The sequence below is a fragment of the Emydura macquarii genome, unplaced genomic scaffold (assembly GCF_026122565.2).
Source record: "Emydura macquarii macquarii isolate MOO-44397 ecotype Brisbane River unplaced genomic scaffold, CSIRO-AGI_Emac_v2 contig_1676, whole genome shotgun sequence".
Classification (NCBI taxonomy): Eukaryota; Metazoa; Chordata; order Testudines; family Chelidae; genus Emydura; species Emydura macquarii.
The window spans coordinates 2586285-2600178 of record NW_027131813.1 but is presented as its reverse complement, the minus strand read 5'-3'; positions in this window follow the sequence as shown (position 1 = coordinate 2600178).

Here is a 13894-nt window from a genome sequence, read left to right as displayed (position 1 = left end):
TGGGGCAGATCTCACAGCTGCACTCGGATCCGGGCAGTGCCACCAGCGCTCGGCTCGGAGATAGTCTAGAGACGCCTACAGACAAGCTGCGGTATTCGACCCAGCAGGAACCAGGAAGAATATCTGAGTCTAACACACGCAGTTCATCTGCTCCTTTGCAAGTGAAATCCCACCTCCTCCTACTCAACAGTAAGTCATTGTCAAAGACAGCAGCAGCAGCAGAACGCTAGGAAGACAGCGGGAGGCCATTTGACCTCCCAAGTGCCTGGAAATCAAGGGAAATGTTAGAAGTACAGCCATGCACCAAAGCAAAATCCCCTTTCATCTGCCTGGGGCCAGAAACCGCGGCTCCTCCTCTAAAAATAAATGATACACCCCTGTAGGGGCCTGAGGTTGCTATCTTGATTAGAAAGCTGATTTCCAATGGCGGCAGCAGCCCATCCATGGCATGAGGGATAGGGGATTTATGTTGTGCACAATCCCAAAAGAAAGGCAGAGAAACTGGGCTTGTTCTGACTATATGGCTAATTGTCTTCACCCACTCCAGTCTAGTCCAGCTAATGTTCGCCTTCGCTGTGAATTTATACAGCGATTCAGGCTGGTCTGCGCACCCTGGAGGATATGATCAATGCAGCAAATGTTCTGGATCTCATTCTTGACTTGCTTCCTCACCAACAGCTGTACAAGGTTGTTCAGTTTCCCCCTGAACCGAATAAGAAAAATAGGGCAATATACCGGCCCCCAGGTCCATCCCACTGGAATCATGTGAGACTTGGCTAACATTCCACAGCATCAGCCTCCATCATTGGAAGATCCTGGAGTGCCAGGATAGATGTGTCCAAATACAAGAAGGAAATGTAAAGAGGGAAAAAGGATATTTTCCATAGTGATCGGAGTATTAAAAATTCCTGTAAAATGAATACAAAAAAGAGAGTTGTGGAGAGCAATTGCAAAGTCTGCTGTTGATCTGTAGCATGAACATGTGCTCAGCAAACGCAGACAGTGAACAGTTACAGCCAAGCAGAGCCATCAGTCTACATCAGGATTGTTTGACGGCCCTGCTTCCACCCCTTCTAAGCCTTCACTGAACACAGCTCTCCGTGGCAGTGCCCTCCCTTGCTCTGCAAGCACACGTCTTCCAGTAACTTGCATTAGGTCGTGTCTTCACGCACCGTGCTGCAGCAGCGCAGCGGTACTGATACAGCTGCGATGCTGCAGTGCATCCGGTCAAGACACTCTGTGCCGACGTGCCAGCGCTCTCCCATCAGTATAAAAAAACCACCCCCGGGAGCAGCAGAAGCTCTGTCGGTGGGAGAAGCTCTCCTGCCAACATAGCACTGTGAACACGAGCACATATGTCAGCATAACTTATATCACTCAGCAGGATGTAATATTCACAGCCCTGAGCGACATAAGTTTTGCCAACGTAGGCAGTAGTGTAGACACAGCCTTACTCATCATGCCAGACCTCTGCTACCTACGAGATCAGCCTCACAAATCTGTCTCCTAAGCATCAGCTTGGAGGAGGCTCTTCTGATGAATGGCAGAGGGCAGAGCCCGAGGCTTCCCAACGTCTTTGATTGCAAATTTTACGTTGTGTATAAGACAATTGGATTCCACAGTGACCAAGAAAGGAACGACAAGGCAGCGAGGTCCTTTTAGTGTTTTAATTTCCTTGAATGATTCAGGCTTTAATAGATCCAGGGTGTCAGTATCATTTAATAGGAAACTACAACAGCTTTCAGATGAGCACTGGTATAAGATTGTCATGGGAGGTAATTAACCAATCCCTACTGTATGCCAATTAGCCATCCCTTATGCACAGAGTATTAATCTCCCAGAGACTGGTTGGCAGGTCTCTAATGGGTGTGAGACCACTGTTAACATTCAGTCTTGATTAAAGTATCGACAGTATCCTACAGCACTGGTCCAATGCTGCAGTATTCTGTAGCAATGGCTGAATACTACATGACTACAGTAATAGTAATACCCAGCTCTTTACAGTGCTTTTTATTAGCAGATCTCAAAGCAATTTACAAAGGAGGTCAATATTGTTATGAATACCCAGAAAGGGACTGGAACAAATGATCAAACAATCAGTTAGTGAGCAGCTAGGAGATAATAGAATTATAAGGAATAGCTTGCATGGACTTGTCAAGAATAAATCATGCCAAACCAACCTAATTTCATTCTGTGAGAGGATTGCTGGCTTAGAGGAGAAAGCAATAGACGTGATATATCTTGACTTTAATAGGGCTTTTGACACAGTCCCATACCATATTCCCAAAAGCAGGCTAGAGAAATGCCGTCTAGATGAAATTACGATAAGGTGGGTGCATAACTGTTTGAAAACCCTTACTCAAGGGGTAGTTATCAATTGTTTGCTGTCAGACTAGGAGGATGTGTCTAGTGGGGTCCTGTAGGGATCTGTCCCAGGTCTGGTACTATTCAATATTTTAATTAATGACTTAGATGATGGACTGGAGAGCACACTTGTTAAATTTGCAGCTGACACCAAGCTGGGAGGGGTTGCAAGCACTTTGAAGATTAGAACTCAGAATGACCTTGATAACTTAGAGAACTGGTCTGAAATCAACAAGAAGCAATTCAATAAAGACAAGTGGAAAGTACTTCATTTAGGAAGGAAAAATCAAATGCACAACTGCAAAGTGGGGAATAAGTGGCTAGGCAGTAGTCCTGCTGAAAAGAATCTGGGGGTTATAGTGGATCACATATTAAATATGAGCAGTACTACAATATGAGTCGTGAAAAAGGCTAATATCATTCTGAGGTGTATTAACAGGAGTGTCGTATGTAAGATATGGGAGGTAGCTATCCCTCTCTACTCAGCACTGGTGAGGCCTCATCTGGAGTACAGCATTCAGTTTTGGATGCCTCACTTTTAAGAAAGTTCTGGACAAATTGGAGAGAGCCCAGAGGAGAACAACAAAAACAATACAAGACTGAGCAAATCTGACCTGTGACCAAAGGTTAAAAAATACTGGGCAGGTCTAGTCTTGAGAAGAGAAGACTAAGAGGGGACCTGATAACAATTTTCAATTATGTTAAGGGCTGTTATAAAGAGGAGAGTGATTTGTTGTGCTCCATGTCCACCAATGGTCAGAGAAGAAGTAATGGGCTTCATGGCAGCAAGGGGAATTTAGGTTAGATACTAGAAAAAAACTTTCTACCTATAACTTATATAAGGAGTGTTAATAGGTTACTAAGGGAGGCTGTGAGTCCTTGTCACTAGAGGCTTTTAAGAACAGGTTAGACAAACACTTGTCAGGGAGGATCGTCTAGGTTTACTTAATCCTGCCTCAGTGAGGAGGGATGGATTAGATGACTGTAATGCTGCCTGCAATGCCTCAAGCATGGGTACCAACCTCAGTCCAGATTGTTAGGAGTCACAGCACAACCCCCAAATTGGCTGTGAGTTCTACACTAAGATTTCACCAACCAATTATCAAGGGTAAACTCCTCTGGCACTATAATGGCATTAACATGGAGTCACAGACAGTCCCCTTGTGTACTCTGATCTATCTTAGTGAGCATGCTTTTGTGATAGATCGTCCCTTACACCAAAAATCACAGCAATATTCAGGTTATTCCCAGTCCCAAAGGATCAGTCACTTATCCCAGGTCAGTTGCACCTTTGATCTCGCACCAAAGACAACGCTTGTAGCCAACCCTATAATAAACTAACTAAAGATTTATTAAGTAGGAAAAAGAAACCAGAGGTTATTTACAAGGTTAAGGCAAGTGCACATATATACACAAATGAGCTACAATTTTAAATTTCAACTTGTAATAGGAGCATCTATAATCAGCAAGCTTGTCTTTTAGGGCTAACCCAGGCTAAGCATCTGGGGATCTCTCACTTATGCCTATAAACACTGTGCCCCTCCCCTCCCAGAGTCCAAGCAGCATAACAATACTAAGTTCCTTTGGTCTGAGGTTTTGATCCCCTTACTGCCATGTGTTCTGAGTTGCAAACTCAGTTGATGGGAGGAGTCCACTTGCATGATACATCTTCACGGGGAGGACAGCAGGACAAAGAAGTCTTTTGTCCACTTGTTGACTGCATGTAGGGAAATACCAGTTGCAATGTCCCACAATGATCCATCTGGTATCGATGGACCTTGCCTTTTGGGAAGGATGGAACACCTTCTGTTGAAGATCAGCCCTTCCCACTAGTTAAAGTCTCTCCTATCTGATAATTTACACAGTCAAAGGGGCTCACAATACAACTGCTCAAATATTACCTTACGATATAGGATACAGAGATTATAAATGAGATTAATGCAGGCAGCAACTCACAAGCATTCAATAAAAGTCTAAGCACATTCATATCATTCTAATACTTATTTTAACAATCCTAACACACAGGTGAGCCCATCTGATTCCAGCTATGTATTTGTCAGCATTCATCTGAGATGTGGGGACCTTGGCATGAGCTGGCACCTGGTCTGCCAGCATCACAGTGACCTCTCGACAACCCTTCCAGGTTCCAGTCCTACAGTTCTAGAATTATCCCCATTTTACAGATGGGGAAACTGAGGTATGGAGCGATCCAGCGACTTGCCCATGGTCACCCAGCAGGCTAATAGCTGAGCTGAGAATAGAACTCAGGTTTTCTAATGTGACACACTATTCACTAGGCAACACTGCATCTAGTGATACTGTATGGTTTTGGCCCGCTACTATAGTATATCTGGATTGTGTAACCCTGAAACTGGTGAGCATTTACTCATGCACATCATCCCACTGAATTCAACACACAATTGTGCATGTGCTAACCAATGTGAGTCAGGAGCTCATATTTTTTTAAACACAGGGATGGAAGTAGAACTGATCAAAAATGCCAATTTTTTTTTTTTTTTTTTTTTTTTTGCAGGAAATTTTGAAAAATTCTTGTTTCCAAAAAAATCCTGTAAAATTGTGTTTTTTTCAATAAAAAAACCCAAAAATGAAAAATGGTTGGTTTTCAGAAATATTGGCAGCTAAAAAAAATTTGCCACCGGACAAAAGATGCACTGAAAAAACAATTTTTTTTACTCAAACCCAGAAAATGTCAGCCAAAAATGAACATTTTCATTCAGATCTAAGAGCCAGGTTGTACTGAAAAAATGCTATGACAAAAAAAAATCTCAATGAGCGATCGATGGGAGGTAAATGTATCCAATTAATGGCAGGAATGGGACACAAGTGAATGATTATTACATAACTAAACACACCCAGATTGGATTTATCACAATGGACAATCTTTTAGAATGGGAATAGATGGAGCTCATTTCTGTACCAGCAAGGACTCACTCAGTCACTGCAAAAGGTTAGTGCAAGCACAATAATAATGAAATCAGGGTAGTTGGGGTTAGACATTTCAAAGACGGGGGTTTAAAAAATGAATCATTGTATTTATTAGAGATGGGACGGTCAGAATTGCCAGCTGTTAGTTAAAAATGCGCATTTTTCCAAAGTAAAAAAACAATGACAGGCTTTATTCCTGCCCCTGATCTCTCGCTGGCTGGTGTAGGACATCACTCATCAGCTACAACTCCAGCTGGGGGGATATGGATAGGCTCTGAAGGTTCCTCTGCCAGAAGAACAACCACCTCCATGCAGATATAACGATCCTCGAGCATGTATCATCAGCAGGAATTGAGTCTACGACCTTCGGTACTGAGCGCTACCCTTGAGCAACAGAAGCATGTCCATCAGCCAACAGCACTAGTAGGCTGCTCTCCTTTGTGTGAGCCAGGCACTAGCGAGGGATGCAACACACACAGTGCAAGGCCTTCAATATAATCCGTCCATCTGTCTAGATTTGTGTACCCTACACATCACCAGGGTAGCCAAGAGCCTTCACCAGCCTTGTGGTCTTGAACCCGGAGGCTGTTAACAGGGTGAAAATGAGGGGGCGGGTTTTGTGTGGGTTGGAGGCAGAGACAAAGGAAACGGCACCAAAAAAAGTCACAATTTGTTGTTGTTGTTACTCACCAGTGGAAAAAAAGCGGGTTCAAGACACTTAATGAAATAGGTAGCTATGGCAACAACCACCAAATTACGTATGTGATGGGGATAGGGGACTGGGATTTTGCAGACAAAGGGCCCAATCCATCTCCCTTGAAGAAAGGTAGGATGGTCCAGTGGGGCAGTGCGAGACTGGGCATTGGGAAATCTAGGGTCAGCTCCCTGCTCCGCCGGCGACTTCTTATATGGCCTTGGGCAAGTCTCCATACCTCAGTGTGCCATCTGTACAATGGGGATAACAGCCCTTCGCTGCCTCACCGGGCTGCTGTAAGTAGAAATGCATTAAAGATTGAGAGGTGCTCAGACACAGCTGCGATGGGTACCATATTAGTACCTAAAAAAGAGAGATGGCATTCTGTCAGTTTATGCCAGCTAAGAACCTGGCCCAAAGAATCGTCTGCAGAGTTGACTGGTGCCTTTTTTATTCGGAGAAGGAGAAAGCGCCTGAGTTATTTAACCTGAAGTAGTCACGCTTCATAGGCAGTTGTCCCATACGTGTACCGTGTGCATTGAAATTGTTCTGTTGTAGCAGCTTCTACAAAGCGGAGCAGTGCCGGATTTTGGTTAAAAAAACCGCACAGCCCTGGGCAGCTTCCCCACTGTCACCTCATGCCCCACACTCAGAATTCAGACCAAGTGCCACAAATGGTTCGTGACTCTTTCAAGCCAACTGGGCCCTGGTTTCAACTGGCCTTGGTGAAATGAAGTGGATCCCTGCTGAGTTTTGCTCTGAGGTTTCTGAGTTTGTTCAAACCTGAAGCTCCATGAGAAACTCAGGGCGAGCGAATCCACATGAACTAAAGCTGTAGCAAATCTTCACACAGCCTGTGAACAGAAACAGCTGGGTCTAATCTTGCTGAAGGCAATGACAAAACTACAGGACCAGGCCGGGCCCATGACGGGATGGCCACATTTACTGAAGTGGTTCCAGCCCCAGAGGCCTTCAGAGTTAGTATAGCATCTGTAAAGGGTTTGATTTCTTTAACTAAAGGAAGCATCTAATTCTTAACCTTTTGGCAATACGAAGTGCTACTACATGAGCAATGAGTGATTTGTATTTTCATGGTTTCCACCATTGTTTCTATATTACGGCTACGACAAGTGAAATGAAGTAAAAAGATCATGACAAAAATTAGAGTGTATAGGTCTCATTTAGACAGAAAAAGCCAGGAAATTGAGAGTTATGACAGCTACTCCCCTGCTAAATCAATACAATGCACCCTCGAAGGCATGTCAGGCATCAAGCAGTGCTACTTGTATTGCTGTCTTAAAAATAACAGACCCAAAAACTAATTATCTGCATTACTATTGTGTTTTTGGCTCACAGAGAGGAGCTCCAAGCTAAATGGGTTTTATTTTAGATAAGGGAAACCATAATGAAAGAAAAGGACCAAAATGAGGTCTCCTTGAGAGAGCACAGTGTATGTTTCTCCCCTCTGTAACATGCTGCATTGGAGCTGAGCACCAAATGCCAGCTGCCTCCAGCAGATTCCTTGGATTGTAAAGGAGCAGTACACAGAAAACAAAACCGTGCAACATTTCCCTAGCTGCATGTGTGACCCGTTCGTGCCTAGGGTAGCCACCTGAAAATGCCAAGGTCAGGGCAGGCTGTAAAAGGAGAGCAGATTCTCCCAACACTGGTGGGTAACACTGAAGTCAGACTTCCCAACCAGCCACAAACAGTGCTTCTGATTCCCCACACTGATTATCAAGAAGCTAACACAAAAATATGCACAGCCCCCTTTATTGCATTTTAGTTTTTGGCTTCCAATTAGCCACTAGGTCCAGTAAAGAGATCAGTTATTTAAAACTATGCTTTTTACCAAAAAGGTTCTCCTGACCCCAAAGGGTCAGCCACAGCACCAGATCAATATAAGTTTGGATTTTACCCAAAATACCATGCTGCCAGCCAATCCTTTAGTAACTAAAACTAAAGGTTTATTATAAAAGGAAAGAAACAAACTATGAGAGAAATGTTAAAGGATTAAAGCAATTAGAGACATCCAATTGATTTGAGAGTCCATATATTCAGGTTTTTAGTAGAATTGTGGTGTTTGCAGGCTTGTATAGTCCCTTTGATGTACATCCAGTACCTGGATGGATTTTAGTTCTTTGTTTTACAGCTTCAGTTGTAGATGAGTTAATCCAGAGGTAGGTGAAGGCTGAAGATTGAAGACCAAATGGATGCGGTGCAGCTGCCTTTTATGTCCCTTGGCCTTTGCCATGCTGCTTGTGGAAATTTACAGGAAGAAGATGGAGTCCAGGGTCACATGAGTAGGTCCTGGTGACTCATCAGGTGTATCCCTGGCTTCTCCCTCTCGGCCCATTGTACCTGTCAGTTTTTTTAATGGGCCATTAAGCAGGCTAGTGCTGCAGCCATCCTGTCTGGGGTGTCGCCACAAGTTGAACTACAGATACAAACATATCCATAACTTCCATTACACATGAACATAAACATCATCATCTTACTTAGCACATTATATGTGTAACCCTTCTGCCAGACCAAGTCGGCAGCAGCAAGGGCCGGGTTCTATATCTAGGGGTCCCTCTCAATGATACAACACCAAACTGGCTCGAGCCCCCACCCAGTCCCCTGGGAAATTACACACTATCCCCTGGGCGCCCTCCAAAGGGCAATACTTCCCCTCTTGCAAGCACAGAGTCTGAGTGTAGAAAGAAACCTTTTAATAGCAAAACAGAGATAACACCGCACTGGTTTGGGAAACAGTGCGAACAGAGTTCATGAACTCAATGGGCCCAAACCCATCCCAGAGTACAGGGCGTGTCCTTCGCCTCTCCCTTCCTTCTTGCCCCTGTACTGACCGTTGTAGTTGCAATATCCACCTCTCAGGTGTGGCTCCGCCCCGTATGCCGCACCAGTCCAACACAGGCCTGTCCAGGCCCCCTCTGCTGCCATCTCCTATCGCCTGTGGGCCTCACTGAGTCCCCCACTGTTGGCAACGACCACGCCAATCTCCCACCGACTGCGGGCACCAACCGCACCTGGCTCCTGCCGACCAGTGGCTGGGCTGGCACCGACTGTGCCGGCTCCTCTGCTGACCCTTGGGCTGGCACCGACTGTGCCAGCCCCTCCGCTGACCGCTCTGGGCTGGCACCAACTGTGCCAGCCCCTCTGCCAACCGCTGGCCGCCCTGGGCTGGCACCGACTGTGCTAGCCTCCCACCAGAGTTGCCTGTTGCCCACTCAGTTCTGTTAGTGGTCAGGCAAAGTTCAGCTCTTAGTGATTTCAGCTCCTAATGATTTCAGCTCATAGGTAAACCTTCTCTGTCATACAGGAAATGTCCCTGCTTTCAAGAGACAAAAGACTCCAAGGTGAGTCATTAAGTCTACCTTTTAACAATGGGAGGTGAGAGTCACTCCCTGCCTGGGGCAGCCCTTTCGCTTGGCCCCTGCAATCCCAATAGGAGACTCCACTACCTCCCCCCCTTTTCCAGGCTGAAACATCGGCCTGCCACCCTTCTGGAGCTTTGTCTAGTTTGGGGTGAAGTGTTCTATCATAACAGACTAAGCACAGTTTTGCTGACATCTGTTCATACAATTGAAGGACAACATTTCATTACCCCAGCAGTTAACACAAAAGTGGTTTGTAACCCAAACCCAGCCCTGCTAACCATTTCCCATTATGCTCCGCACCTAGGTAAATTATGCTAAGTACTTAATTGTACTCATGCAGATACAAAGCCCATGCAAATAATGTGCCCCCCTTTACTCCGACACTCAGACCTTGCTTACATATGAAAATTATTATTATGATTTTGACATACTGATGTTAAATAATATCACAAATGGCCCCTCTAATCCCGCCAGCGTCACAGCGTATATCATGCCCTGTCACCGTCAGTGAACTGCCAGGGAAGCTGATTTCTATTTGGAGCAGAATGCGAAGTATAAAGGTAAAAAACGCTTATCTGCCGAGCCCCAAACCTGTGCAATGGCAAAAACCTATGCATGGGCCAGGCAATGTCTTGAAGAGGATCTGGACCAAGAATGTACAATCACTCCCCTAAAATCCCCTGAGCGCTTTGTGCTTTATGGAAAGCTGGATCCCACGCTCAAGGCTATTCTTGAGGAATGTGAGCACTTGTGACCCCAGACGACAGACATTAGCCCCACCCCCTGAAAAATGAAACTGCCGAGCACTTAAAGATGTGCCCTGAGCTGCAAAATTTGGATCTCAACTTTGAGCCTCCCAAAGTTCAGGAGACCTCAGATCTGGGGTGAAATCCTGCCCCGTTGCAGTTAATGGGAGTTGGGCCATTGACTTCAGTGGGGCCAGGATATCCCCAGCTCTTTTGGTTCCGTCCACTGTCGTGAGAGTGGCCATCTATGAAACATAGGCCAGGATTCCAAAGCTCCCCGCTATTCAGGGCAGCTGAGATCTGGGGTTGTCATTCATGCTCCTTTCTGTCAGTAAGGTGAGCCTGATTCAGACGCCTTGCCAATTGATGAGCCCTGGAGGACCCCCACGTGGCCTGATTTTCAGAGCTGCCGAGTTCCCGTTGACTTCAGGGGGAGCTGTGGATGCCCACGGCTTCTGAAGATCTGGCCACAGCTACAGGCCTATGACAGCAAGACAACGGAAAGGAAACCCCAAGGGTGCCTGATGCACCTTTAACTCTCCATTGCCTACCATGAGCTTGCAATATTTTGCACTCTTCCCGCCACTAGAATTCCTCACTTCGTTCCGGGCTGCAGACAGGAGCTGGAGGCGCTGTTGCACAATGCGGTTATACAACTGGAAGTTGAGTCACGCCAGTTGGAACAGGCTCTTTATAAATCGCCTCTGGCTGGAACAGTTTCAAAAGATTTGCAGTTTTGGATTTGCTGTCTTCCAGTTTTGGAGCAAGGGGTGCAGCAAGGAGTGCTTCTCTGTACATCATCGCGTAAAAGGAATTCACTTTAGGGCGGGAAACACCCCAAACTGCTTTAGATTTCTGTCTGAATGGTTGTGTGCCTAGAAAATAGAAAATATATTGCAGAGGAGTCTTCCATTAGGAGCACTGCTGTATACCCAGAGGTATTTGCTATTAATCCTTAGCAGAGATGTACAAAGATCAGCTAATTGATCTTCGCGACCCCTTTGCAAAGCAGGTAACTATCATTCTCCTCCTTTTATAGATATGGGAAATGAGATACAGAAAGGCTAAGTGATATGACCCAGGTTCCGTGGCTAGGCAGTGGCACAGCCAGACTTTGAATCCAGGAATCCCTGGCCTCGATTTTCAAAAGTGATTTTGGGTCTCCCGGTTTTTGAGTTCTCAACTGGAGGCGAGATTTGCTACTTGCCATCACTGGGCTTGCTTGGATCTGGTTTGTAGATTAAGGCTGTTGTGACGTGAGGTCTGAGTGGCAAAGCCCAACTCAGACATGGCTCCTGAGCTGCGGCTCTGAGCCAAGACGTTTCTAAAGTGACTGGTGATTTTGGGGACCCAGCCTGAGACACCTTCAAGAGGTCTGAGTACCCACCGTCTCAGAATCAGGGCCCTTTAAAGTGTCTCCTGTTGTGCACCCCAAATCACCAGTCACTTTTGTCGCTCCGGATCCCTGACTACCAAACCTGGTGTCAGACTATTTGGCAGTGCTGCCTTGCACGTGGGTATTCTTGTGGTTAACTCGCTCGAGGCCAAATCTGCACAGGCTGACTGGGCAGTAGGGTGCCCAGATGCCCCATCTGCCCACACAAAGGGTTGTGTGCAGGCATAAAAGTTGTTGGCAGCCACACTGGAGCCCCATGGTCCATCAGAGGAGAGGGCTGGTTGGTTGGTCCCTGGTGCTAGTGCTTTTGTGTCACTCTGGCTTCTAGCAAAAGCCAACTAGACCTCAGCCTCAGAGCTGGATGGAGCACTCCTATCTCATAGCACACTTTGCCCATGCCTATTATTCCCAACCCAGTTACCTTGTTAGCTCATGCTACTGTTGCTCCTTCTTTCAACGCCAGCATCCTGTTCTGACACCCACGTTGCCCTTCTGCAAAGCTGCAGCAGATGTTTGGGGCCTTCTTCCAATGGAAAAGAAATCCATGATGTGGAGTCTGGATGTATTCTATGTGTAATCTGTTTAATTTGCGCATATACAGCACTCCTGGGTCAGAGGTGGCCACAAACAACATGCAGGGCAATCCCTTCTTCCAGGAATCTCAGTCCAACATCAATACCTGGTTCCCAGGGAGCAACCCTCTTTCAAGAATTGACTCTACTCAGAAACAAGACAGAGAGTGAGCAAACTTTCCTCCTGTTCACTCAACTCCCTCTCCAAAGGACCACCCCTCCACATAGAACCTTGCACAACAAAACAACAACGGTCTACCCAAGACTGAACATTTGCTCACACACGAAGAAAAATAATTTGGAAGATTATGTGTAACAGCACCACCTGGTGATACCTGCCAAATGGTCCTTCAAATTAAGAACACAGCTAGCGGGCCAGAATCATTGGCACAAGCCAATTGCTTCACACTGATCTGATAATGCAAAGCAGGTATAAACCTACCTCTACTTTGCATCACCAAAGCAGCTGGAGTGTAGCGATTAATTTAGCCCTAAATATAGAGGTTAATGAGGGTGCCTGCTGGGAGCTGATGTAAACAGCTGCACACATAATGCAAGCTTATAACTGTGCCCACACTACCCATTGTCCAATGACTCCATGCTGTGCGGGTTGGCTTTTTGTACCCACTGGTGGCTAGATTGCATCTAGAAGCTTATGAATCTGCCACTCCCTCTGAGCTAAAGAACTGGTGCTAGCTCAAACACAGGAGGCTTTTGCTTCCAGATCATAGCCCTATTCATTCCCCTGAGACCATCCATCCAGTCACAGACCAGGAACCATTGTGCTAGGTGTTGAACAAACACAGAACAAAGAGATGGTTCCTGCCCCAAAGAGACTACAGCTCTCTCTACCATACAGCTATAATTTCAGGAGCCTTTCTCCTTTATGTGAGTAGGATTTGGCAGGATCTGGCCCCCGGATAGGTCATTGGCACTCCTTGTATTGTCCCAGGAGGTTATTAGACGGTACGCACCAGGCAATGATGTCAGTTGAATCCAAGACATCGGTTCTCTTGGTAATAAAATATGAGCACCCGAACTCCGTGGAAGAAAAGGAATTATTTATCAGCATGGTTTATTTGCCTGGAGGGGGGGGAAGGGCCTTGAACATGTGGACAGGGTCCCAATTGAAATCAATGGGAGCTTCGTCATTGTCTGAAACAGGCAAAGAATCGAGATCTAAGTGCTGTCACTTTGTGCTGGTCAGGTGAATTCTTTCTACAGGCCCCAAACTGAAAAATCTCCTCTCCCCCCGCCCCGGGTCCCCAGGGCAGCCGCAGACACAGAGCCACACAACATTGCAGAAGAGGCAGCTTTGCTCAGGACTCTGTTGGTCAGGGAATGACTTTGATGCCCCATTCTGGGAGCGGAATGCTGAATAATTCCTGTCCTGTGTGTCCTGGTCCCTAACTGGGCAAAAACAAAAGGAAAACAGCTGTTAGTGTGTGTGGGAGGGGGGACCGGGGACATGACTCTAAATTAAGAAAACAGCAGAGCTTTTGGGGGATGGTCCGCCACCAGTTTTCATCTGCCCCTGGGAAACAAAGCACATTCATATACAGCACTTAATGTGTGCCAGGGCTGAGCCCCGGCAGCTCTAGGCTTGACAGTTCGTAGTCCCCGCACCTCTGGGCTCGCTGCATCAGTTATGAATGTAAAAAATTTGCTGGAGCCCCGGCACCTCTTTCATTACAAATTAAGCACTCTTCATACGGAGAGAGAAAAAGTATTCAATAGCCCAGCTGTAGCCATCACATTCCTTACCAACAGATCAAACAGACCAAGGCAAAACA